General features: G+C 45.5%; 1 long non-coding RNA gene across 1 annotated transcript; it reads right to left on the reverse strand.

Moving 5' to 3' along the window:
- Positions 1 to 27,832, reverse strand: LOC139055908 (uncharacterized). The gene is made up of 6 exons (XR_011511997.1): positions 27,674 to 27,832; positions 27,068 to 27,170; positions 20,476 to 20,526; positions 19,173 to 19,208; positions 18,244 to 18,288; positions 1 to 101 (listed from the first exon to the last, which is right to left on the reverse strand). It is a non-coding gene; the product is annotated as an uncharacterized lncRNA (long non-coding RNA).
- Positions 27,833 to 27,910: the final 78 nt, after the last annotated feature.

Here is a 27,910-nt window from a genome sequence, read left to right on the forward strand (position 1 = left end):
TCCATGAAAATACCAACGCTTCTTATGGGCTGGCGCAATTTTATTCCAACGACTTGTTTGTAAATGATGGTTCACATGTCGTCGACACCACCGCTCCGCCCCTAGTGCAAAAACAAAGAAAACAAGAAATGTTTACAATAAATTTGTTGCCAGTACATGGAATAAACAAGGCATACAGCCCCTATATGCCAAAGCACAACCCTTCGCGTATGTATTATCTTGTGTGAAGGTAACCGAAAGTACTCTTGTTTCGACCGGAGGTATTGCACTAGCTAGTAGAGATGTGCGGTTTCTATTTGTAGTTCATTTGGTTTCATGTAGTTGTAGTTATTTGTAGTTCACAACTACGCACTAAACAAAAAATAACAGTAATAAGTAATTGTACGCGCGACAGTATGTCAAGTGCAACGAGGTCTGAGCTATACGCGTGTAAGAGAATATCGTCAGCCTCACCCTACATATCTACAGCAGATTCCATGTATTTAAACTGATGTAGGCCCAAGACGTATATGCCCGCGGTATGCATAGTTTCTGACCTCTAGAATATGTGCATATTAGTGCGATTGCGCTAAGGGCCCCGTTTCGCAGGAAATCCAGCGTGGGCGTGAGGACATCACTCAGCGTCAGACATCACTTCGGCAAAAAGAATTTGGAACTACGCATATCCATCTATGCAGGCGCTCTATGTGGCGCAACGAAGTTAGTAAACTAATTAAATTTCTCAAGGTACAATACGCAGATAAATCGTAAAGTACGACTTACACACAACCTACAGGCATGGTAGCGTCGGATTGTAATTTGAATATATGATAAAACATAATTCTGCTACAAGAAAACTGAAACACCTACTCCTTTTAAAGCGATAGCGTTTTCCAGCTGCCGTTTGAGGTCTGTCTTAGTAGTAGCGGCACGGCCCTCTCAGTTCCTCAAAAAAAAAAAAAAGAACCACAGAACTCACCTTCGTCTAGAGCGTTCGTCGCCAGCGGTTTGCGTTAAACATTACGGCTACATAAGCTGCAGTTGCCTGGATGCATCAGAAGCACTCAGGGATTATTGACTGCTATCACGTTCCACTCCTAAAGGTGACGCTTAGGCGACGTGAAAATTGTACTATCGTTATCGTTAATATTACTATTAGTGACTTTAATGTACCCGTAATTTCATGGACTAATAATTCCGTCTGCCAGAATTCATTTTCCATCTCTCAAAAATGCCAGTCCTTATTTGACTTTATATTGGTATGGGGAGAAAAGATGCGTGACAATATATTTACGAGATATATACAACGGGCAGAAGACAGGCATACAAAATGGAGCCCGGGCGGGTGAATATCGGCGATTGGCGTCTTCTTCAGTCATCTCATCACCGTTCACTCCGGCAGCGCCTCGTAGCATGATCCCCGGCGACGATGGCACTGTCCTGGCGCTTGGTAGGTTTTAGTGGTATCGCTTCAGTCGAGCGACATGAATGATATCAGAGGAGGATCTCGTTATGGAGGTATCGAAAGCTTGTAACTCGTAGATCACGACTGTCAATTGACGCAAGACACGGTATCGGTATGAGTAGGGTGAAATCAGCTTCTCACAAAGGCGATATCACCATGCTTGCTTCCTAAGAAGCTCGATGTCACTAGGATTAAAGTGGGCATCGTGGTGACGAGTGTCGTAGATGTGTCGTTGCTTTTCTTGTGAAGCGATAAGACGCAGGCCTGCAATCTCACGTGCCTCAGTCGCTCTAGATAGGACATCTCGCGCATATTCTGACGTATTGAGAACGGCTGGGAGGATCGTGTCAAACGGTAGTGTAGGGTCTCGTCCATAAAATGAAAAAAAAAACAAAGAAAGACGAGCAGAATCATGGCGGGACGTATTGTAGGTGAATGTGACGAACGGCAGAGCGGCATCTGGACCACGGTGGTTGGTGGAGACGTACATAGCGAGCATTTCTGGGATAGTTCTATTGAACGGCTCTGTAAGGCCGTTGGTCTGAAGGTGATACGCCACTGTAAACTTGTGCTTTGTAGCGCATATGTGCAAGATGTCCTGGACAACCTGTGAAAGAAAGTAGTGGCCCCGGTCGGTAAGGAGTTTTCGAGGAGCGCCGTAGTGAAGTATCACTGCGTCATGAAGGAAGCCAGCGATGGCGGTTGCATAACTGGTAGGGAGAGTCCGCGCTGTCGCCTACCGTCCGTCCGTAGCAACTGCTATCCACTTGTTCCTACTAAGCGATACCGGAAAATGGCCAATGATATCAAGAATAATTCGAAACAATGGCGAAGATGGTATTTCCATGAGCTAAAGACGGCCAGCTAGTAAGGCTGCCGGTTTTTGTGGTGCTGAGAAGATTTGCAGGAGGCGACGTAACAGCAAACGGAACGGTAAATACCGGCCCACAAGAAACGACGCCGAAAACGGTCATATGTCTTTGAGACCCCCAGATGACCAGTGGTTGGGTCACCATGTAACTGGACAAGCACAGGATCATGCATATCCTTGGGAACGACGAGTAGGGCCATCAGGGTGGATTTTGTGACGGTACAATATGCCATCTTGGAGCCCAACCTTGCTCGAAGGGGGTGAAGTTGGCAGGTCCATCAGGCTGAGAATTTATGTCTCTCAGGTAAGGGTCGCGTCGTTGCTCATCGGTGAAGTAACCAAGCGCGGTAACCGAGACGACGCAAGTTGACTCGCCGGTCTCAGGCTGGTCTGGTGGGTCTATTGGGTGATGTGACAATTAATCAGCGTCCTAGTGGAGGTGGCGTGTCCTATACACCACTGTCTAAGCGTACTCTTGGATCCGTAGAGCCCACTGACCGAGACGTCTAGCTGGATCTTTTAAGGAGGACCGCCAACGAAGGGCGTGGAGATGAAAGGCCGTCCGTAGAGGTAGGGGCGAAATCTACTTACTGCCTAAACGTGGGCGAGGCATTCACGTTCGGTGATCGAGTAATTGCATTCGGCTGGTGGCAGAAGGCGGCTAACGTACGCAGTGAGACTTTTGATACCGTTGTGTCGGTGTGCCAAAACAGCGCCGATACCGTGGCGGCTGGCATCGGTGCGAACCTCCGTTCAGGCGGACACGTCAAAGTGGCCGAGAATCGGTGGTGACGTGAGTCGCGTCGTCAGCTCAGCGAACGCCCTAGCTTGGGCAGGACCCCAGACAAAATTCGCGTATTTCTTAAGAAATTCCGTTAGAGGGCGTGCGATGTCAGCCAAAGTTTGCATGAACCTGCAGAAGTAGGACCAGAGGCCTACAAAGCATTGAACGTCGGTTGCGCAGGTGGGAACAGGGAAATCGTTGACCACGTGAAGTTTCTCCTGATTGGCACGAACACCGGAAAAGTCGATGCTTTGTCCGAACACAGTAAGTTGCCGGCGGACAAAGTGACATTTCTTCAAATTGAGCTGAAGCTTCGCCTTGGGGAACACCGAAAGAACTGTTGAGAGTTGTTTGATGTGTGCGTCAAAAATCGTCAAAAAGACAATGGCATCATCGAGGTAGCACACGCAGATTTACCACTTGAAGCCATGAAGGTTGGCGTCCATCATTCGTTCGAATATGGCGGGAACATTGCATAGGCCGAATGGAATTACCTTAAACTGATAGATCCCATCAGGTGTAACAAACCGCGCCTTTTCACGATCCATGTCGAGAACTGCAATCTGCCAATTCCCGGAACGAATGTCAATCCATCCAATAAAAATACATGGACCACTTAGATAGTCAAGGGTGTCCCGTATCCGAGGAAAGGGATACACGTCTTTTTTGTTACTTGGTTAAGATTCTGCTAGTCGATACAGAAGCGCCAGCTGTTGTCGTTCTTTCTAACGAGCATGACAGGAGATGCCATGGGCTTGAAGAAGGTTCGATTATATCATGGGCGAGCATTCTGTCAACTTCCTTTTGTTTAAGTTGGTGCTCAGCGGAGGAGACACCATGGGCACGTCGGTGTACGGTTTGGCATCGCCGGAGTGAATCCGATGCTTGACAACGGTTGTTTTTCCCAGTGGCCGGTCATAGAGATCAAAAATATCCTGATATGACATGAACAGGCCCCAACGCGCGTGTACGTGTACGACAGGAAAGTCAGTGGCGATCATCTTCGTTACGTTATCTAGCATCGTGGGGTTCGAATCAATAGAAGCAGGAGGCTGTGCAGCAGGCTCAGTTAAGTGGAAAACATGATAGTCGGAACCTGGAGCCAGGGTTGCAAGAGAGATACCCTGGGGTATTACTTAAGGGCAGAGTCAAAAATTCACAGTATGGAGACATGCGGCATTCCCTTTAAACAGATGATCAAGTGTGCGAACATGGCATTCTGCGAACAGGGAACGGTAGCGCTGGGCAACACGATGTAATCACCGTCGTCCACAGGGCGATCTGGAGAGACGTCCATGTAAGTCACGGCTAGATTGGTAGACAAATGCAATCGGTGGAACACAGCGGACTCGGCGCAGTATCAGAAGTCTCAATGGCATGAGGTAAGGCAAGCTGGATAACTTCTGCAGAGCAGTCAATAGGCGCCGAATGTGCCGAGAGAAAGTAAAGTCCTAAGATGATCGCATGTGGGCACTCATCCAAGGCATAAAACAAAACTGAAGTGTGGCGTCCGGCAACAGCGACACGGGCGGTACACAACCCAGCAACAGCCGGAGTCGCACTCGGCTACTCGTGTACAGCGATCGGAGCAGGTGTAAGAATTTTTTCCAAACGGATACGGAGTTTTGAGTTCATGAACGATATGTGGGCGCCGGTGTCAATGAGTGCTGTGTCAGGTATACCGTCCACGTCTACGTTGATGAGGCTGTGATGTCGAGGTAGTGTGAGTAGGTAAATTTCGGGTAGGGTTGTCGTGGCAGGCTCACCTCTCAAAGCTGCGCCCGTCACTTTTCCGAAGAGTGGTGGAAGTATGTAGAAGAAGAGCGACGACGCAGATATGAGCGGGGCAGGTGTCGTGAAGGGGAAGGGGAGCAGTTTAATCGTGCTGGTGATGATGGCGGAGCGCTGTCGTCGTCATTGTGTACCGGCACTCGGGAACTACCACTTGGACGTCGAATGTTTCGATAGCTCGGCCAAGGCTGCGAGTTCCAAACACTGCGCCAATGACGCGAAATGTGTCCAACGCGTCCACAACAGAAGCAGATCGGCCTGTCATCGGAAGTGCGCTGTTCTGCGGAATAATGCTGATAGCGAAGACGAACGGTTGGGCGTCTGCATAACCCAGGTGCGGAAGGCGGGCGGTAGTCAGGTCCGTTCACTGGGCAAAGCGTCTGTAATTCTGCGTTTGTTAGTTCTTGACGCACCATGGTTTGGATAAGGGAAATGGTTGTGTGGGACTCGTCGGCATTACACACCTGAATGGGAACTGAGGAGGCAGCTTCAGTCTCGTGCCGGATGATGCGCACAATATTGTCGGGTGCAGCAGGAACGGGTGAAACGGGTGGGAGACGGAGGTCCTCGCAGGTAGATGTCGCAGCCATGTTCGGAAGACGTGCGAAGTTCGGAGTAATGCGGCGACCTTTTGCTTCTTTATGACGTCTTTCACTGTAGATGAGTTTTTAAAAACCAGAAGTGTAAACGCGTCATCCGCGACGCCTTTGAGGATATGCGCAACCTTTTCAGTTTCCGGCATCGTTTCGTCGACTTTGCGACAAAGCGCGAGCAGGTCCTGGATGTACGTCACATAGGACTCGGTGCAAGTCTTAGCTCGGCTAGCAAGTTCTTTCTGCTCAGCACGACGGCATCAGACGGGCTTGCCAAACTGATCGATGAGCTTTTGCTTACATGCCTCCCAGCTCGTAAGTTCCCGTTGGTGGTTCATAAACCACAGTTGTGTCATGCCCACCCGGTAAACTATGATGTTCGCTAGCATCAGAGTCGGGCCCCAGATGTTGCTAGTGCTCACCCGTCGGTACAGTTGAAGCCGACCTTCGACGTCGGTGTTGTCATAGCTGGAAAATATACCTGGGTTACGCGGTTGTGTAAAGATGACGGGGCGGCTCGCGGTGGCGGCGGTGGTGCGACCTTTATTTAGTGAATGCCAAAAGTGAAAAAAAATTATATGCCGCCGATCCGTGGGTGGCCTTCAGGCTGCTAGTCGTGGCCTCTAGATTATGCCTGGCAGCGACTTCCGCTGCCCAGATCGTTAGCCGTAGCTGGACAACTGGTTCCGAGCTGGCCAAAGCAGCCTCCCACAGCTGGGGACTAGATACATGCCAAGAGGCAGGGGGAGAATGTTTCGGGCATGAATACAGGATATGAGCATAGTCTGCTCGTGGGTGTCTGCAGAGCATGCATTCGGATGAGAAGGCACCGGGGTGAATAAGGGCAAGTTGGTCCGGAGAGAAGAAAGTGTGTGCCTGTAACTGGCGCCACCTGCTCTGTTGCAGATTAGACAGATATTTGGGAGGGGGACGGAGCGACCGGCGAGCGTTGCGGTAATGAAGGGTGATGTCATGAAAGGTGAGGAGGGACCAGGCATGCCCATCCCGGAGTAGAGAGGGCCAGCTCCATTTGCCATGTCGTGAGCGATGGAATTCATCGCCTCGTTGCCAGGGTGCCCCGCGTTAGGCGGAACCCAGGGGAATTGGATACGACGAGAAGGGGGAGGGGAACGCTTAAGGATGCTGAGCGCAGAGGAAGAGATGCGGCCCTTCGCAAAGCTGTAGACTGCAGCTTGGGAGTCGCTGAATACGAAGCTGGCCGGGGTAGTCGCAATGGCGAGCGCAATAGCTGCTTCCACTGCGACAGTGGGGATGGGGGCAGGTATAGTAGCAACGGTGAGAGGAGAAAGTTTATGGGAAGTGGTGGCAAGGCCGTAGGTGGGGTGGAAATTGTATGGGGCCACATGGACATACACAGTGCCGGACTGTGTGCCGTGCTGGCGCCATAGGGCGGAGGCGTGGGCAGAGCGGCGGACGACGTGATGCCCAGGGTGTATGTTCTTGGGAAGAGGGTTGACAGTGAGCATGGAGGATAAGGGGTGGCTAAGGCGGACGGTTGGGGCACGGTAGGTGACCTTCTCGAAGCATTCTCGTCCCTGCTGTGCTCTGGTATTGTAAATGCCGCCAAGGAGCGTCCGCGGCGTATATCCGTCTTGAAATAGCCGCATTCACCACCAAAATGTCACGGGGAGAAAATACGTTTGACAATATATTTACTAGATATATACAACAGGCAGAAGACAGGCATACAAGATGGAGCTCGTGCGCACGACTACCGGTGATCGTCATCTTTGTCAGTTCTCTCATCATCGTTCGCTCCTGCAGAGCCTCATAACAGTAATAATTACTTCCATGCAGCAGCCAAACTTCACTCAGAACTGGAGGCGCAGTGAGCTAGATTTATGTCTAACGAATCTTGCCACTATTGCCTTGATGCGCTGCAAAATTCATCTGGCTGCTCCCAGTGATTTCCGCCCTTCTATGATTGTTTTTTAAAACCCTGCTAGCAATACGTCCTGCATTCGTTGAGCTAACAGCACCAAGCGCAGCTTCAAGTCTTCCCTTGGAGGCTACGTTGGCTTCTATCATTATCTTGAAAACGCTGATTGGTCATTCGTAGATGGAACAAGTGATACTGATGAACAGGCTAATTTGCTGGCGAGAGCGACTGATGATTTAAGTGAAATGTTTATACCAACAACACCGCTCAAAAACTCCTGGTCAGCTTAATGGTTTTCTAAGGAATTGAAAAGGACACTATAACTGAAAGCTCGTGCACGCAGAAAAGAGGGGGAAACAGGCCTAGACAAGTGAGAAATTGAATTTAGGCGTTGTCGGTGTCGTTGCAGATGTTATTATAAGAATGACCAGTACAACTACATTTAACATGTTGAAACTAGTGCGACACGTATTTCAAAGTATGTCTGGAGGTACGAAGGTTGTCATCCTTCTAAGAAAAGTGTCGGAAACATATGTGCTGTTGATTAAAAGGGCAATGTTGTGTCGAACTGCCGATGCTTTTGCAGAAGAGTTCGTTTCCCTATTTGGTGTAAGAGATGGTTCTCCCTCAAGTACCCTTCCTTCTCAGTCTGGCACGGTGTACACGATATCACTCAATGAATATCTTGCTTTCCAGAGTATGAAGTTCCTCGAATCTTCCCTTCTTTGTGGTGCGGATGGTATCCCTCCGCATTGTTTAAGACACCCAAAACCATACTTGGCCCTGCCCTCATAAGCGCCTTCAATAGTACGTTTCCTAGTGCTTGGAAGGTAGCGCAGGTAGTGCCTGTGCACAAATTATGTGCTAGAAGGGCACTTACTAACTACCGGCCTATATCTATCCTCTGCGCTGCATCTAAAGTGTTTGAATATGTAGTGCATTCCCTGCTCGCTATTAGTGCTCAGAGCAGATGATCAGCACGCCTTTGTAGCGGGGCGCTTCAGAACAATGGACTTGGTCACGTTTATGACCCATGCTAATACCCATGCTTATACCCAGTCTCATGCAAAAGCTTAAGGACCAGAGTTGCCGCTAAATTTATTTTTTCTTCTCAGCTTAGGCATAAAGTCTGAAACCAAGTGTGCTGCCCATGTGCGCCTGCTTGACCAGCGCCATGCTTTCATACAATTTCAGAAGACGTTAATTCTTTTTTTTTTGCATACGCAGTGGTCTCTAGATTTTTAAACTCCACTGTGGAAAACTGGGGTTGATTATACGTTCTCTACTCTGATATAAGTTAAGAATTTGACGTAGTTTGCCACGATATCATTCTAACAAAGCTCAAGTACGCGGACACACCTTCTTTTATCACTGCTGTAGTAACAAATTACCTAAGCATAATATCATGCTTCCTTGGCATTAATAGACCGAGGTCTATGAAGACGACAGTCTAGATAGAGATTTCTCGCATACGTAAAAGACAGAGGTCTATTACCTAGGCAGTCACGAGCGGAGTTACACAAAAATCTATTCTTCACCCTCTCCTATGCCTATTGTTCATAACATTTGCTCAGCTAATCGACACTCTTCATTCCTTCTGACGACCTAAAGTCGCTGATGACGTTTTTTCTATTTAAGATTTTTGATACTGTCAACTTTGTTCAGTACTGTATTGATCTGCAGAAAGAAATTTTTTTTTCACTTTTCAACTGGTGCAGAAACACTAACATACTCCTAAATGCTTCCGAAACTATGTCATTGAGTTACATCCGGAAAACACAGCAAGTGCAGACTTCTTACACCCTTCGAGATGCTCCACTGCCCAGGGTTGATGAAATGAAAGATATTGGTGTGTATTTCACGCGCACGAATACACGCTAAATATGCGGATCACGCTAAATATGCGAAACAACGTAGCGTTCGCGCTCTTAGTATCGTTCCTCATATGTCGCTTGACTTCCACTCCCTTGTTTATCTTTCGGAAGTTGTATTCTGCCGTGTGCATTCTACTAGTAGACTATGCCTATGAAGTTCGGGACGGAACGTGCAAATCCACTTCAAAAGTCCTATAACGCAATACTTTTGGAATCTGTTTTTATTCCAATCTCCTGTCGTCAAATTTACGCAGCCACTGACTCAACCATCGGGTGTTAATCCGTACCGTTGTCTTAAAAGCGCAATCCAACGCACTTCTCGTTTATAGGAGGTAACTTTTTCGCCTTCAAAAGGAATACCATAGCCTGCATTGAGCAGATTTACTTATCGAATTGACTGACAGAAGCGAAGAGCGCGCTCAATTGGAGAGGGTCGCAATGGAACCGAGCCAGCAGAGTGCAAGTAGATGACCAGATGAGGAAAGTGGCTGGTCGAAAGTCGTGGCGGCGGGCAATGCAAAACTAAAAATGCTACCAGAGCGTATCCTCAGTAAAGAATAGTTGGCCAAGTGCTGTATACGTGCCGAATGGGCTTGATAAGGTTACACTGGCGCGCAAAAATTTCTGTTCTATGCAAATAAATCGATGCTCCCCTGCACTTACGAGTAGACAGCGCCACAGTGACCGGCGTTCAGCCAGGTTCTAATCCTTTCGCATTGAGAAAGAACTGAGGGAAAAAATATCAGTTTGGTTCGGTATAATATTGCGTCTTGAACACGTACAGGCCAGTTCATAGAGTTGCGTTTTCGTGGTTTTGTGACGTCGCGTGACGGAAAGGTGAATGCTGCAGCCAAAAAACATTTGACCAAGAGTAGACAGCAACTGGCGAGAAAGGTGTCGAATCAGAAATAATTATTTTTCCTTTGGTTTAATCATGTATATTTAGTGTGGACACATATGTAATATCACATGAGACGTTCTCGCGGTTTTCGTGACGTCCCGTGACAGACAGGTGAAGTGGGGGCCGCCCGAAAATTTTTGCCCAATCGTGGAGGACTGATTGCAGAACTGGATTACAAAAGCATGGAATGCATTTGCATCGTAGCGCCCCTGGCCTCGCTGAAGGCGTCCAAAATAAAGTGATATCTATTTGCAAGCACTGGCTGTGCTGTTGTGGAGACCACAATCCAACCCTCCTAAATATACCCCAACTGCCACTTCTAAACCCAAGACGTATTAGGTCAGACCTCTTGTTGCCCTATAAGGATGCTCCTAGGCATTGTACTATGCCCAAAGCTTCTTAATCATGGGCAATTTTCAGTGCCGGTTAAATTCCACATTTTCTGGTCGGCCTTCTTGCATTCAAGACTGCCCCGTGGGTACACCTCAAAAACATATAGTAAGTATTTTGCATCTATTGACCTTCTCGCATTGCCGATATGTCGACACACCGATGACGACGAAGTCCTCCAAGGTGCGTTGGAAAAGTGAAGTAGTTGATTCTTTCATTTCAACGTGGCAGGATATTTTTTCTGCACCGCCAAACCATCTCACATTTAATTTCCTGTGCTTTGCATAAATGTAGATTATCATGTTGTATGATGAACTCCATTTTATCTGCTTCCTCGTTTTACGGTTAGCGATTTGTTTCTTAAAATCGGATTGTTTTGTCAACCACATAGGTTTTCGTACATTTTGTCTTGCGCACTACTTTTTAGCTACACGAGTATATCTGCGCCGTAGCTGTTTCTGGGCATTATAATAGACAATTGACTTACTTACTGCCTATTTAATATTATTATTGTAGTTATAAGAATGGCGACCCGTAAAGGCGCATGCTTGCACTGCTTGTACCTTCTTTTTAGTAAACAGCCATTATTTCCTTGTGAAAGCTGTGAAAAATGTGCGCATGCGAAGTCTATAACCTGGCCGGATGACTAACTGGAACTTTTCAGTCCGGATCACCCTACTTTTCATGCAATTTGCGTGAATTTGCGCACCAAATGTTAAGCCTAGTGACTACAACCAGGTGACGTGCTGTCTACAGTCTTCTACTTCTGAAAGTGTTCCTCACTTCTCCTTTAGGGCCCTGCCGGGTGACGTTAAAAAAATAATTTTATTATGGGGTTTTACGTGCGAAAATCACTTTCTGATTATGAGGCACGCCCTAGCGGAGAACGCCGGAAATTTCGACCACCTGGGGTTCTTTAACGTGCACCTAAATCTAAGCATACGGGTGTTTTCGCATTTCGCCTCCATCGCATAGCGGCCTGCTAGTAACAGCGCAAAATGTAGACAAGGGACGAGACAAGAAGACACCACAAGCCCTGACTTTCAACAACGTTGAAAGTCAGCGCTTGGGGTGTCTTCTTGTCTCGTCCCTTGTCTACATTTTGCGCTGTTACTAGCAGGAGGGAAAACCAACAAGCCCAAGCTGCTATTCTAGCATAGCGGCCGCCATGGCCGGGATTCGATCCCCCGACCTCATGCTCTGCAGCCCAACACCATAGCCACTGAGCAATCATGGCGGGTCCGGGTGAACTTTCTGGCCAGAAGGCCCTTCTCTGCCACCTCTTCCTTGGCTTGCTAGAAGAAACGTTATTCCTCAGAGAAGAATTTTCCCCACTGCGAGAGTGCAATAAGCAGCTTCGAAATGATCATTCCCGTGGCATGGAGCCACAGAGCCAAATCTTGGCCTCCCTTCGAGCAGAGGTTCGGTGCCTGCGTGACGAACTGACGCCACGAGCAACTGCCACGCCTCGGAAAATGCCTGCCGAGTCCGGAGGGCTTTCTGCCTTTGCTACTACTTCTACTTTTACCACAGCACGCTTCTGTTTTAACGGCCGAAGTTCACGCTATATGAGTTGTTGTTAAAAAGATTATAACTGATAAACACAAAAATTCAGTTATATACACTGATTCCTTAAACACACTAAAGGCTGTACATCTGAAATCTGAGTGTGAAATGCTGAAAAGGAGACATTAACCATGGTGCCGCTTAACAAATACGGGAGGTCAATTCGCTTCTGCTGGGTTCCAAACCCTGTTGGGGTACCGGGTAATGAAGCAGCTCATAGATGTCCATCGATGGCAGCATACAAAGACATAAAAAACACAACACTTCCATATAAAGATAGTATCCATGCGATTAGAAAAGCCTTAACGTCAAAATGGCAACACGACTGGGACCGTTGTACCGACAACAAGCTACGCCTCACTAAACCCAATGTTGGTGAGTGAAAGTCATGTTATCATCAGGAGCGGTTCTTCGAAGTGGTTTTATACCGACTTCCTATTGGGCACACAACTTCACAAACAATTATTCACTTGCGAAAGAAGACACACCAACATGTCAGAAATTCCAAGAACCACTAACAGGTATGCATATATTACTGAAATGTTCACACATTGAAATACCCAGACGAAACCTTTTCACAACCTATATCAACTACACATGCCTTTACACCCTGCTTTGCTTTAGGTGATGATCCCGTAGTCCCATTAGGCGATATGCGTAAATTTCTGGACGATTCTGGATTTTTGCATTATATATAGATTATATCACAAGTTTTTCTTTCCTAAAGTGTATTTTAAAACACCTCGTGTTTGGCGCAGCATAGCCTTAGCCGCTTTTGTGCCATTAAATCGGATTCAACTAACTACTACTACTTCTTCCTCAACGTCACCTGAAGAACTTCAATGCACAGGGGAACAATGGGTGGGCATTTCCCCACTTACTTTTGGACCGTCAGTAGGAAAAGGCAAAAACACTAAACAAACGAAGGCCCAGCATCGGTCGGAGCTATGAAAACTGCGACGTTATATCTTGCTCAACAGCCACAGCGACCTGAGGTTATTTTACCTACTAAGTTGAGAGCAGAAACAACCTCTTCCGATCTGACACGGCAATGAAAGGCATGGAATAGCTCCGTCCCCTCCTTTCGGCGACATTTAACGCATTATAGGCCTACGTATTCTTTCATTGTAGTCGTCGATGATGAAGCCCTTAAACTCCTGAACTAGCTGTCAGTGTGATCAATGGGATGTATACTGAAGCCGTTTCGTAAGGCGCTACATGACTACATGCGTCATGCTTCCAAGATAGCTCCAAAGAAACAAAATATTCTGTAATTTTTACACCTTTTATCGAAACGCTGGTGGATTTCCCACAAAATGATGTGAGGCTTTCTGCAATGTCATTTTGTCTTTTGCTATTCTTGTTATTTCTCAAAATTGGGTCTGCAATGAAATTTCTGCTTCAAACTTTTTTCAGCAGCACTGCAATGTATTCGGCAGTTCTGTGGGTTTTGAACACAAAGGACTACTGATTGCCGTTTACAGTTCACTGAGATGTGTTCAATGCAATCACATAGAAAGACTGTAGGAGCCGATTTGCATACAAATCCACACAAAGCGCTGTGAGAAATTATCTAAATTTGTCTCTGTACCACAAAGTATTTCCTTTTGTCTTGTTTCATGAGCTCATCATTTCTACTTCATGTGTAATATATCCCATAGCTAGCACACAGTAATCACTCTTTGCGCTTTTATTACCCCAAGAATTCGTTGGAACAAACTTACATTTTGTCATTGCACTCACTCCATACAGTACAAGTGCAGCCCGTGGTGGGGTTTCCTGGCCTTTTGTTACCTTCAGCAGAATAATTTGATCACCAACTGCTGTGATAACGTCTTAGACTTTGCATGTCGAATGCTGAAGTTATACATGTCTCTTGTTCTGACATTTCATTTGTGCGTTCGGGTAAGTTTGTGTCAGCTGAGGTAGAACTCGTTCAGTGGCACAAATTAATCCTCTTTTTCCTTCAGAGTGTGGTGATTATGTTGGTTATACCACTTGTCTACCACTAATTGCTCAGTGGTTACAGACAAAGCCAATGCTGGTGAACAAGAGGCTAAGTTTGCTGAACTTGATTTGAACAATGTGCTCACATGCATTCCCGAGTACAGACCCACATGCTGTAAGTGTTCCCACTAGTTCTACTCTGAGCTTATCCCTGCCTTAAAGCATAGAAATCATGCGCACGGAAAATCTAAACGATTGATCAGTTGGGTCACTACTCATACATTGCATTCTCGGAAAAGAGTACCTTTGGCCAGCCGGTGGAATTTCGGAAATGTATCGTCAAGCACTCAAGTAAATGCGGAAAGTGTTTTCGTCTGCTCGACTCTAGTGGAGTAGAAGTGCAGGCACTCTCACATTGTTTCGCGGCCTATTTTTTTTCATTCTTCCCCTATAAACTTTCAGGTTTCAACACTGGTGTCAATGAGCAGCACACCATGGCTCCTACACCTAGTTCTGCGTTGTTTGACGAAAAGCTCTTCAGCGAGTACGTTAAGCGATAGAAGTATTTTCAATCTTGTGGCCCTGATGGCAGCCTGTTCACAATTATGACAGCCTAAAGCAATAAATTTTGCCCAGTATTGACATCTGTAGTGAACCACTTTCTGCACAATTCCAATTTCCCAGTCATGTGAAAAACTTCTCGTGTTTTTCCAGCATAAAGGTAAGCGTGCGGACCACAGGATCACAGTGAAGGCATGTGTATCGTTGCAGCTTACGGTTGCCTCCATCAAGAACACCTGGGCATCCACTGACAGTCTTCGCTCATCCCTAGGATTCGTCGAATACTACGCTAGGTGCATTCCTAACGCTGCTAAAATTGTGAAACCTATGTGCGTTCTTCAGAGGAAGAGGCAACTGTTCATGTAGCATAACGAAGTACACGCCAGTTTCAAAGAGTCAAAGAAACAGTTGCGTTCGGCGCCCCACTGGAAATGTTCGACGCACCCCTTCTAATCATCGTTTCGTCAGTCAACAAAGCTCTTGGAGCGTTTCTCCAACAGATGTACGGTCATTAGCTGCACGCTGTCGCATTTGCGGGTTGAAAGCTTTCACTCACGAAGAGGAGACACTCAATGGGGGATAGTGAAACACCCACGTGTATTTTGGCGTGCCAGCTCTGGCAGATTTACCTGCGGCGACACCCCTTCACATTGCTTCCTGAGCACCAAGTCTTGGTAACATTGCTTTAAACTCTAGTCTGAGGAATGCATTCGTTGAGGGTTGCAATGTACACACATCACGTATTACGGTACAATTCTACGACCGTGTATCAAAAATGAAAGACACATCGGGTGTCAGACGCGCTTTCTCGTCTGCCCACTTCATCTTCGCAGGAATCACAGACTTCGCTGGTACACTGTTACAAGTTGTCTAAATGCCTTCTTTCATTATCACGGAACAGTTCGAACAAGTTCAGCCGGAACGCAGAGCGGTGCAACAAACCAGAGCCATATACAATCGCCTAGGACGCCACACAATGCTTATCCGGGCGAGCTCCAGCCCTTTTCCAAAGCCTGTGAGGAACTGCCAGCAGTGATCGATTTGATTTTGGCGAAAAGTTTGTGGTTACCGCATCGCTTACGCCTCAAGTAAATGCTGCTGCTGACGAGGCTCATCTTGATCAGGTATGAACTAAAGCAAGGGCTGCGAGAAAGGATTTGGTGGCCGGTCATGGACAGGCAAGTTGAAATAGCTACCAAAACATGACGCATCAACCACGCAGCGTACAAAAGCACTAAGATAACCAGTCATCTACAGACAATCCTCTTACTAGATCACCAATGGCAGAATCGTGGTATGGGAGGGCTCGGTCCACTTGAGTGTGCACCGCACAACTGCCGATTTGCAATCATGCTGGTTGGTTTCTATTCTAAGTGTCTAGAAGTGCACGTATGCAGCTAAACCACAACTTGCACTGCCCTAAGCATGTTGCTGTTAGTGTTAGCACTGGAAGTGTACCCGGAATTATTAATTGCGATAACGTAGTACAATTGTCTTTCTCTCGGGCTTTACGTTATTCTGCAAGATCGCGGCATCGGCTTGCGACAGTTGTACCTATACTGCGCGCGCGTAAACAGTCAAGTAGTAGGGTTCAACCGAGTTCTTTAGGTGTTTTGTTCAAGCAGCTGCACTCGAGCAGCAGCAGCTGTGCCCCACATGGAGCAATTGGAAGTGCCGGCTGTTTCTGCTGCATGGATATTTGCCAAGAACTGGACTTGGTGTGGTCACGCACCTGTCAGCTGTTTTATTTGCTGACCCTGCTTCGGAGGTGCGCCATACGCGAGCGTGCTAACCAAAGCAACAACACGCTAAAGGTTACACCGACAATGGCGGGGCAGCAAGAAAAACGACAGTGGTTGTTCGTGAACTTGTCGAATTGAAGAGGCCTGCAATTACATTTAAAGGTGACCTTGCACTTAGTCTGCAGGGAAAAGAGATCAGCAAACCATGACCACTGTCTGCCTGCTGAAACGTGAAACGATTCGAAGTTATCGAAGATGGCATCGACCTCTGCTGCCCTTTACACATGGGTTGGAATAAACGGTAGCGCTAGGTAGTACAGGTCCCCTCCTACCGAATAAGGCCCGATCTCAGAAGTGGCAAGCAGTAATTCGTCTCTGGCAGCTGAAAAGTAGTCGACCGTGCCACCACGCACTTGCAATGCACCAGAGGTTACTGTATCTGCACCGGCTGCAGAGCACTCGCTCTTCACAAGGCACTGCGCCCGTAGTGATTCCAGCCGCAAGTCGCTCTCGTGCGGCAGCGTAACCAACGCGTAGGGTCCAGTCACAAAGAAAGCGACCGCCTCCAGACTGTTATTTCTACCACGGGTAGTTGGCGACATCGGACTACAGCGAAAACAGCTTACCAAAGATTTCTAACAAGCGTTATCATTTGTTTGAAATTCGCATAATAAAAACACCACTTTGATGGACGTTGTTTTTAGTGGTTGCAACCAACTGCACCTACAACTCGATTTAAATGTACTAACCTAATAATCTACTGCTCTGACTAAGTCTGTCTGTGTAAAAAATGGAATATACTGTCACGTAGCAGTGACGGTGAAGAAGGCAGCAAAACTGTGATTAACGAAACTAGCGTTTTATTCGGCGAATTGGTGCCCTCAAAAGCAGGCTACACTCAAAGAACAACAATAGCGGTGAACACACTCGGCGATCATCGAAAATCTGATCAGCGGGTCAAGCGCGTCGACTTTTATAGATCAGTCGTCGAATGTTCCAGAGTAGTCACGGGGACCCGCGTGTCTTCCGCAATGTTCTACACTATTCGCGTCGCGCATACATGCAATCAGATTACACAAGGTTTGGTGACAGACAGTGGATGGAACCATCGATAACATTTCAGAAATTTCCGATACATGCAGGCGTGTCCTGCGCTGTGCGATAACATTTGTTAGGTGGTGAAACGGGGTCGCCCATTAAAGATAAACGAGCACACGAGTCAATACGGTATATTTTGGTTTCGTTTTATCACCGCTGACATTGACGACAGTGCCATCCTATGCATATGATCGTGTATGTGTGTATTGGAATAAACATTGTTGTGCATTGGTGGCTTGAAGGAATTGGCGTTCATTCTGCGGTGCCAAGCCTCTACTATAAAAATAGGAAGAAAAGTTAAAGGAATGTCACCCTTTCCCAGGGATCTGTCAGACAACTGGTCTTACCATTCGAAATCAGAAACGTGTAAGTAGACCGACTCAGACTGTGAGGTGCACGCGCGAGTTCGAATCTCGTTCCAGAGTCTGGAATCCTGCTGCAATAAGCGGCACTACATACCGTTTTGCTGGGCACTAAACAACCAACAGGAGCATTCATTTCCTCGAACACTGTATGGCTACTCCTCTGATTAGCAGCTGCTACAATTTCCGAACGTAAATTGATGAAAATATTCTGCATTTGACGCCGCATACATTAAAAACCGACTCGAGCCAATAAATATTACAAAAAAAATTAACAGCGATTAGTATTAGGAATTAGCAGCAAACATTAAAACGTCATCCATAAGACCGCCGCACTTAATAAGGTACGAGTACCTTCTAATGCCCATCTGTTCGGACCCTTTCTTTGTTACGCATTTTGTATGAAAGAATATACCTACCTTCCCACTGCGCTGTTTCATCCGTCCCGAGACATGAACTCTGCCCTAAGAAAAAGGAAAAAAAAATCAAAATTAAATGTAGCTATATTTGTCCCCTCCCTCCTGCACTGCAGTATATATTTCTAATCAAAGCAAATATTTAGCTTCGTTTTGTAAAAAGTGTTAAAAACGCATCCTCTGTATGCGTTTGTACTTGTGCCCGTGGACTTGTGTCCGCGGTGGACGATTCCGGATTAACCTTGACCACATGCGTCGGATTAACATGCGTCCGACGTATCTATAATAACAGGGGAGCGTTCTTGCATACCACCTCCATCAGAACGTAGCTGCCGCTGCCTGCAACTGAACCTGCAACTCTAATACCCGCCGTGGTTGATTAGTGTCTATGGCGTTAAGCTGCTAAGCAGGCAGTTGCTGGATCGAATCCTGGCCACGGCGGCCGCATTTCGATGGGGCCGAAATAAGAAAACACCCGTGTATTTAGGTTTAGGTGCACGTAAAAGAACCCCAGATGAACCACATTTCCGGAGTCCCCCACTACGGCGCGCCTCGTAATCAGGTCGTGGATGTGCACGTAAAACCTCATAATTTAAAAAAATCTTCTGGTATATTCAGTGATCATGTTGCGTACAGTGCTCCTTCATGCGTCGCCTCGCTTTCTCGTGACAGCGTAGAGCCACCGTCCACAAATGGAGATCACTTTAGAGACCAAATCACGGGAGCCGTAAACCCATGTCCAAAGCTTTGTGTTAAGCTTACTACGTCGGCATTGCGATAAATAGCATTTGATTGCTGGCTTAACACTGGGCGCGCAAAGTAAACTGCGAGTAGTTTCTACTACTAAGCCTTCTGATGGAGGAGCTGCAATCATTGGGCCTGATTAAATGGCATGAAGTACGCACAGTACACCATATGAAATACTTGCTTACTAATGGCTCTGGCTGACCACGTCCTTCCGGTCCAGACTGCAGGGGGGGAAATTGGCATATAAAGTATTGAGTGCCACCGACAAAGATTTAATAAATTTTAACACAAAAGCTGGTGAGGAACTTCTGCCTGGCACTACTATCGTGCCAACGAATTAGTGTGAACGGCTTATGTTTATATGCAGCTTAAGTTGGTCAACAAGAATTTAGTGAACGTAAATTCCGTAATTAAAGTAGAATGCGCAAATGAGTTTATTATTTTACATGTATTTGTCCTTTGGAACCCCTTTGCTCTTTCTGCTACAATGAAAATTGTTCCGAAGTATGAAAAACAAGATTTCAGTATTAAAACTTCTTTTTCTTTAGCAACTGTTTCGTGTCTATAGAAAATCTCAAAGATAAGAAAAACTAATTGCTTGATTTAAGGCGCTTCGTTCACTTCAAACGCTGTGCTCTAATGAAATCGTGTAGTTATGAAGACATATTAAATGATGCATAAAAAGAGGAATATTGGATTAGCATATTTTCAGCAAGTAACGCTAGAACTTGAGGAGCAACAGGTGACGGTCTTTTAATGGATTGAGCTCGGCATTCTAAAAGTTCCCCGTTGATTTCCGCAGTCATTTTTCATTAGGCTGAATAATGCAGTCACCAAGCAGGCTGAGTTGAGGCACCGTTCACACAAGCACAGATACCTGAGAATATGAGAATTCATTTCTTTAATTTTCTTTTTTCCCCTTTGCGAAGGTACTGCTTCTCTCATTTTACATATCAAGCAGATTTGCTGGATATGAAGCTAAAATGTGTGAAAATGTCCGCTTTCAAAAGGCTGCACATTTTAATTAGCCAAAAAATTGATGTACCTACATTGCCAGTGAAGGAAATTGACAGCAGAAGAGAACCCACGTCTTTGTTACGTAGAGAATGAACGTTTATGCACGCTTCAAAATGGATGTCTGCCTGTGTGCTTGTTGAGGGGAGGTGGTGGGGATGCATATGCATGCGATGAAGGTAAGCCACTTTTCAGCGCGAAATATTCATTTGTCCCGCTTGCTTCTTTCACTCACTTTATGCAAGCAAATCAGCAAGATAAATCTGGGAGGGGGAAAATCTGTTTGTACGACGAGTGCGCCGCAGAATATGATGTATGCTTTGGAGTTGCCTCGTGTAAGGCTTGTTCAACAAATATGGGCCGCTGAATCGTCCACCAATCTGTGAAAGCACTGCTGTTCCAGGCATAAAACGTGCTCCCCGACACATGCGCGAACTGTTGGTGATTAGAGGAGTTGAAGGTTCAGTTTCTTACCCTCTCAAGCGGCCCGCTGCGGCCGCTCATCATGTCGTCGGCAACCGACAACTGCAAACGAATATGTTACGAAGCATATCAGTCATCGTTGAGAGAAGTTCGACGCATTATGCCGCTGTTTTTCTTGCAACGTCAACAATAGTTGACAGGCCTTCCAATTTTTCAGGTAAATCGGCTTTTCTTATGAAAAACCTCCTTAGGACGTTCTTGGACAGTAAATAAATCTAAAACTCGTGAAACGCGGCTTCTTTGACGCCCCCTTGATTGAAAATAAGCTTTTTTTCAACGTTTGGGCACCTTTTCCCATCTTAGAATCGCACTGACCGCATGTGACGTTTATATCCTCAGGAAAATGCACAATTTATTGGCACTTTCTTTGCGATGATTTAAAATTTCGGCAGGCCTTAGGCTTGTTTCTTTCGTCTGGTGCAAGTCAAGAGTATGTCCTGCAGTCACCAATATACTTTCATCAGAAAGCACTCTTTTTCCCTATGACTTGTAGTTCTAACGCACATTATTATCACACAATCAAAAAGATGTTTTTTATAAATACACCCATAATTGTGTTCGCATATCTATGCAAGCCTAGCACACTAGCGACATCAGTGATTTCGGCAGCTAGTGGCGGCTAGCTGAAACAAACGCAGTTTGCATGTAGTAGCTGTCATAAACTTCATTTATCAAAAGAGCATGCGACGTCTTGACCCAAGGCGGAAGCTGGCGTCAGTTCAAGAAGCCATGGGCCCTGAACGTCCGCTGCGCCCCATTCACACGGCTCGCCTGGTATTTATGAAAAAGCGTTTTCTTTTATTTTTCTTTGGCTTTGGCATTAGTAAGCACGCACACAAGGCACAAGGTAAAATCTAAAGGAAGTAGAGTGACGAATAAATCTAGCTCCGTATGAGGTGTGAATGGTGCTGCATTACATTCTTTTTTTTTTGCTCACACCAGTGGACATCTCTCTCTTTCTTTTTTTTTCCAGTGCCTCAAACGTGTTTGACGTAGTATGCTAAGTTTGAAGCATGGGGGGCATACGGACAGTTTATTTTTGCCTACACACAGCTTACGCACTTCAAGATTGAGGTAATTACGTAACGTAAAGCTAATTGACACAAAAAATAAAGGAAGGTTCTTGATTGAAATGCTTCATGTTCTTTGAAAAGCCCAGACGACAGCCGGCTTCAGACAATGCGATTTCAGTTAGTTTGAACAGCCCAGACCAAAGTGACGAAAATTCCTTCCGTTATAGCTGTCCCCGAGCCAAACAACAAAGCCCAGGAGGTAAGCATGTCTGCTCAGAATTCAGGACCTTCGTTCTGGTCATGCCAAGCTGTTTTGACGACTGTAGATTATAATTGTTTAAAGTGAGCTTCATATTTCAGTTCAACCACCAATCGCATTGGCTTTTCCTTCGTGACTTAACTCAGCTGAATTGTCTGCTGTACACCGTGAGTGTGCAACTAGTTGAGCCATTGCGTTCATTAGTAATGGTTAATATTGTGATGTGGGGTGTGGCGGTTGGGGATGAATAACTCTTCAATGTACGTAGTTCCTTGTTATAGTGGTGCGTACTATTGCTCCAGGAACTCGCTTGTAGCACTTTTCTCAGGGGAGCCAGTTTGTGTATACCCTGCCCATTCTCCTTCTTCCTTTCTGTGGCCTCTTCTACCATATTGTCCCACGGTTCATGCAAAGGCTTCTGAAGAATATATATAGCCGCCAAAGTTATATAAGGAAAGCTAAATCTATATACTAACTCACAAATATTGGCCAATGGCCGCGTCCTGCAATGTCACTGTGGAGGCCTTGTTGTAACACTCTCGAAAACTTTTTATTTCTCTTGAGTTTCCAATATCGGCGCATTTATGAAACAAGGGCTTGCAAAAAAATTTCAAGATGTCATTCATGCGGCACACATACAAGGTAGCATACAATTGTCATTTCAGCGCTTTGTGGTTTAAAGACGAGTCCAGGTCGCACACTAACTAGGGTCTCTCTTTGCGAAATATATTACTGCGCGTTACTGCGTAGTATAATACAGAGGACAAGGGGGCTTGCACACACATTTTGCCGTGGGTACGTCACAACGCTCATAGTCACCATTTTAAATATTTACTGAGTCGCAAACGGAACACCTAATTTGAAAAATGCTCGCTCCGAGTTTGCTTTATTTAGCTCTACGAAAAGCCGCACTGCCAAAGTAGTTTCAGGAGTCGAGTATGGCCGAATATCTTCTTGCAAGACAGCAGTCTGTGGTGCTCAATGGTTTTTCTTCTGCATATGTTTCAGTGACCTCGGGTGCTCCTCAGGGATGAGTTCTGTGTCCCCTTTAGTTTTACTCTTCAATAATAATATTGAAAGGGACCTTATGTCTTCATTTAGAATGTTTGCGCATGACTGTGTCATTTATAGAGTCACAGGTAACGCAACTGACATTTCATCATTGCCAACTGATTTAGACATTATAGGAACATGGTGTATTACGTGGGAAATGTCACTAAATGTTCAAAAATGTTTTCACGCCAGCTTTTCAAGTAAGCGCACATTTTAGTCATACACTTATACCTTGAGTAACATGGCAATAAAGAAGCTTCACGCATACAAACATTTAGGAATGTTAATGACGTCTGACTCGAGATGGAATAAAACCTAAAAAGAAAATAAAGAAAAAAATGAAAGAATAAGGAAAATAAAGGAATAATAAAGCAATAGGTTAATTAGGATTGCAGCGCCGTAACTCCAGTCAGTTACAGGATAAACTAAAAGAGCAATTGTATTTCACATATGTTCGTAGTTTATTTGATTCCGGTTATATCTGCTGGGATGTGTACACGGCTGATCTCAAGGAAGAACGTGAAAGAGTGCAGTATAGAGCAGCTAGGCTTGTTTTATTAAATATAGTCAAAATAAGGTACGACAGAAAGTAAAATTAAGTTATCATGGCAAGCATTAAAAGACCAGCAAAAAAATCTCAGCTTAAAGTTTTTCACGCTGTGTATTATTAAAGAACCGGCATTGAGAGAGAATGACATATTAAGTCGCCTACTTATACCTCGTTGAGACGCGACCATGCACTGGAAGTTCTAGAGTTTCCTTTTAGGCTTGACGTCTTTAGGTATTGTTTTTTTGTTCGATCTATAAGAGTATGGAATGATCTTTCGCCTGATGTTGTTAATTGAAAACAGTGTTGCTTTTTATTGCGCTTTATATATGTGATCACTTGTTTCTTCTTGCAAAATGTAACCATCCCCCTCTGTTGTAATGCCCGCATAGGCCATGCAGCTATGTAATAAGTAAGTAAATAAATAAATAAATAAAAATTACCCTCTATACATCGCATGCCTTGTTGGACACACTTATTTCAATATTTCCCGCGGATACAAAGTCAGGCGAATGCGAAACCGTAATAAAGTATTATAAGTGCATTCATCCCGACGGCCTGTGTTGGAATTGACGCTAACTTTATATGGGCATTTGCTCGTCCGGAATAATTCTGACCACCGGGGATTCTTTACCGCGTATACAAATCAAAGCACACGAGCGTTTTTGCATTCCGCTTTCATTGGAAAATGGCTGCCGTAGCTGCAATTGAACCCGTGACCTCGAGCTAAGCAGCACAATATTATTCATGCGCCAGTAGGCTGGCGCAGCGCTTAAGAACCAACCCGAAAAGTGATAACGTGTGCCTTCCTTAGGTCTCCGAATACAGGGAAGGTTGTTCGGCAGGAACAGCTATGAGTACGCCGACAAAACACTTAACCAAGGACTTCCACGATGGACTCTTGTCGAAGCTCCACAGCATGTATGAGAAAGCGCTCAAGCCCTCCATCTCCACGAGTATATTTTGCTGTTGTTGTTTCAGTCTGTATTTTAAGCCAACCTCGCCGAGCACCCCTTGTTGATTAGAGCGGCGTGCATGCGAATGATGCAATGTATTTAACTAACAATAAAAAATGGCATAACAAACATGAAACAAACGCTACGTAAGGTTAATGATGTGCTTGCTTTCGGAGCGTCTGTTATAGACATCAGTAACCAAAAATAATGGTGCTTTTTCTTGAGCAGTTGCTTGGAGGCAGGTCACTGGAGATTCGAGATTATAAATAGTGAACGAAGCTTTTAGATAGTGCGGTGAAGCGTATGTATTCCACATATAGCCTTGACTAGCATTGCAGATGGGTGATGGAAAGTGGAATAAGTGGGATTTTATATTACTAAAGTCATTCTATATTCATGAGAATGCTGTCTTCTATGGAATGTAATATATATAGCTCTTTAATATCGCACATTTCCACAGAAGAAAGTGCATTTTTGTTTGTAAAGGCAGAGCGCGTTTGGCTTTGCACTGCCGCAATTGAGAGCTTCAAGAGAGCAACCTGTCATGCACTCGGCATCAGTTGATTTTCCCGCGATTCTTCCTGAGTTGACAAGGAAAACTGGCTTCACGGAGCTGATAAATTATGCCATAGTAATATAGGATCAATTTTTATGTAATTGTAAACAGCCTTGTAATCACTTGTACTGTAGTTTGAGCTCGTCCCTAAACTTCCCATTGTTTGCGGATTACCTGATTAGCGCAGTGGTAAATCGCAGTAGAAAAGCCCGTAGTGACGTCCTGTGACAATTTGTCCCGCAACAAAGAGTCGGAACAGACTTTGTGTTGAAGAGGGCACTGGCTCAATAATATTTTTTAAACAGGAGTAAATTTTCATCATGATGTTGATATTGACAATTTAGACCACCAGCTAAGCTATATATAACAGATCACTGCAATGACATCTGTGTGTCCTTCCTGGGTGATACATCTGCTAGAATTAGGCGCCACTGGCGGGGTTGGTAACGTAAGCGCTTCCGTTAAACCGGTATTTTGCAAAGAGTATTGAACCCGGTTACAGAGAAGCTGAAGTTCTATTAAAACACGGACAAACGCATCAAATATTTTCAGTCGCTTGAGATGAGCCTTCCACAGTCTATTCAAGAACACACACCGCCATATGTTCCAGACTACACCTAAATTTTACCGTGCTGACCGATTTCGTTATCCAAATTTTCGCACTATTTTTTCAGGGCGTGTCTAAGTGGGTTCGTTTTTTTCACTTTGCACTTCAACCTGCTTGTTGATGTCGATGAAAAAGCATTAAATGGGATAAGGTCGGTCGGTTCACCATTTCAACAGTTCTGCTTTGCAGCAGTGGAGCCGAGCGAAGCTGCTGGTTCGTTACGGTGATATTTCTCGCTGCGATATCTTAAGCATTTGACGTTTCCAAGCTGCGATACTTCGTGCTGGCTCACGTTTTCAAAAATCAGGAAAGGAAAATTTCGGGACTCACACGAAATTACACGGCACTTATGGACAGAAAGGCACAACGCCTGAACGGCTAGCGGCTGAATTGAGCAACATTTCCTTCACGAAGATGCGAGCGAGGTCTAAAGAAAGCATCCACTGAAGATGCAGCAACAGCAAATCTGCAGCCTTCGCACACTTGCTACATTTACATGAATGCAACAGAAGCTTGTCGTATCAACTTTCAAACGTATCGCATCAAATGCGTCAAACAGGCGAAGTTTGAGATGGAAAATGCGCACTTCAACAGCGCATGTAAAAGAATCTCTAGATATGAATAATTGTGGAAGTTTGATTCGCTTGACTTGTTATTAGATTACGTGCGTATAGACAAGTAGATCACACAAATGATTATTTACATAACCATCAGCGAGTTACTTCACTGACGTCGATATCTTATCAGATAGAAGCCGAGACTACCGCGCTCGGCGGCCTTTTGACATAGATACATTGCGGACACGCTTAGAATTTGGTTATCCTGAATATGCTACTGTAGGGCTCCGCAAAATGTAGGCCACGTCAATTTGTCCACGTGGACAAGGGAATGAGTATCTGATGGAAGGTAGCCAACTCTTGGATGGTTTCGGTACATTTCACAACACGTCTTGCAGCGCAGACTTATCGGAAGGGGGAATGCTAACTTTCAAATATGACACTAGGTGGCGCGAGCTTGCAGGAAAGAAACGTGCACATTCATGCAGGCGGTGGCGTGTGGGTAAATGCGATATGGTAAATCATGACGAAGTGATTCTACCGTATCCAAGCAAACGTGGCTCCACTGGTACTCAACGGGCATGTGACGGAATCGTGGTTGCATTAAATGAACTTTACGAGCACGTCACTCGTGCGTAATGGCATCAGTAGTAATCCCTGCATACTCACTATGCCTGGCCTATTTAACAATTCATATATGCACAGTGCAGAAATGTGGTTGGAGAACTGTCGGCAGTAATCCGTGCAATGTTGCTGTGCGGAAGCCGATGATTTGCCATTCGTTCCTTCACGTTCATCTTGGATCGTTTCTTTAAGGTGAAGCTCCAAGTGTTGCCTCTTATAGTGCATTCATTCACTGTTCACACTTTCGGTCTCGGTCTGCGGGTGCTACCGTCCAGCCGCCCGTGTTCGTTCCTTGTGTCCTAATATATATATATATATATATATATATATATATATATATATATACCCGGTCAATGGTTTCAACAAACAAAAACAAATACCTCATGCATGTAACAAAATCATAGAACTTACTCTAATGCTTAATGTCATCGTGAAGAGAATGGCAATCACGACTAATGGCAGGGGGCGACGCATTTCGTTGCCTGTGCCAAACGGCCGTTCACCGGGTGTTCGTCTGCGTGAAAGACATGGAATTAAGAATACAAATGCGTCATACAGGATTGTAATAAGCAATGTTCTTGAACATCATTGCGAGTTATCATATGAATGACGTTCGGTTTGTGCAGCATGATTCACGTAGCAGAATTATGCTGAGTGCCACACATCAGCATTTGACATTGCATCAGACACTTCAGAATCACTAGGTACAAGTGTTGAAATTGGCGTTTACAAAACTACAATTCGAAAATTACCCTAACCGACTTTCTTAACCTCCACCTGTCATAGATGAAAAGGTGACTTAGTTCGCCAGCGTTACTTGCCACTTGCATCGGCATTGAGGTGATTCTGATTACCACACGTTAAAGTGTGTCGTTCGCAAACCAAAAAATGTTTTGGCGAAAACGTAATTTTGATATCATTTTGTGCATGAAGTATTTTCTTAAATGTATACCTGTCAAAAAAGGAAAGTCCCACAAGCGACGTCTCCTTGTTAATAATGCACGCCCTTATACTTACCTCTATTCTCGACGGAACTCCACTGCCCGCGCTGGCCACACCACCACCCACACTGATTGAGCCTTCCGCTCTTATTCACACTCTTTATAAGCGGTCACGTGGTGCCACGGCCTACACCCGCGCTTACGGCACTCGGCTCGGACAAGTCACCGACAGAGTGGTGTCGCGAACGTGGGTCGCCATCTGTCATGCCTGGCCGGTTCAAAGCTCCGTTGTTTGTTCCCCGATTCGGCAGAA

The sequence above is a fragment of the Dermacentor albipictus genome, chromosome 2 (genome assembly GCF_038994185.2).
Source record: "Dermacentor albipictus isolate Rhodes 1998 colony chromosome 2, USDA_Dalb.pri_finalv2, whole genome shotgun sequence".
NCBI lineage: Eukaryota > Metazoa > Arthropoda > Arachnida > Ixodida > Ixodidae > Dermacentor > Dermacentor albipictus.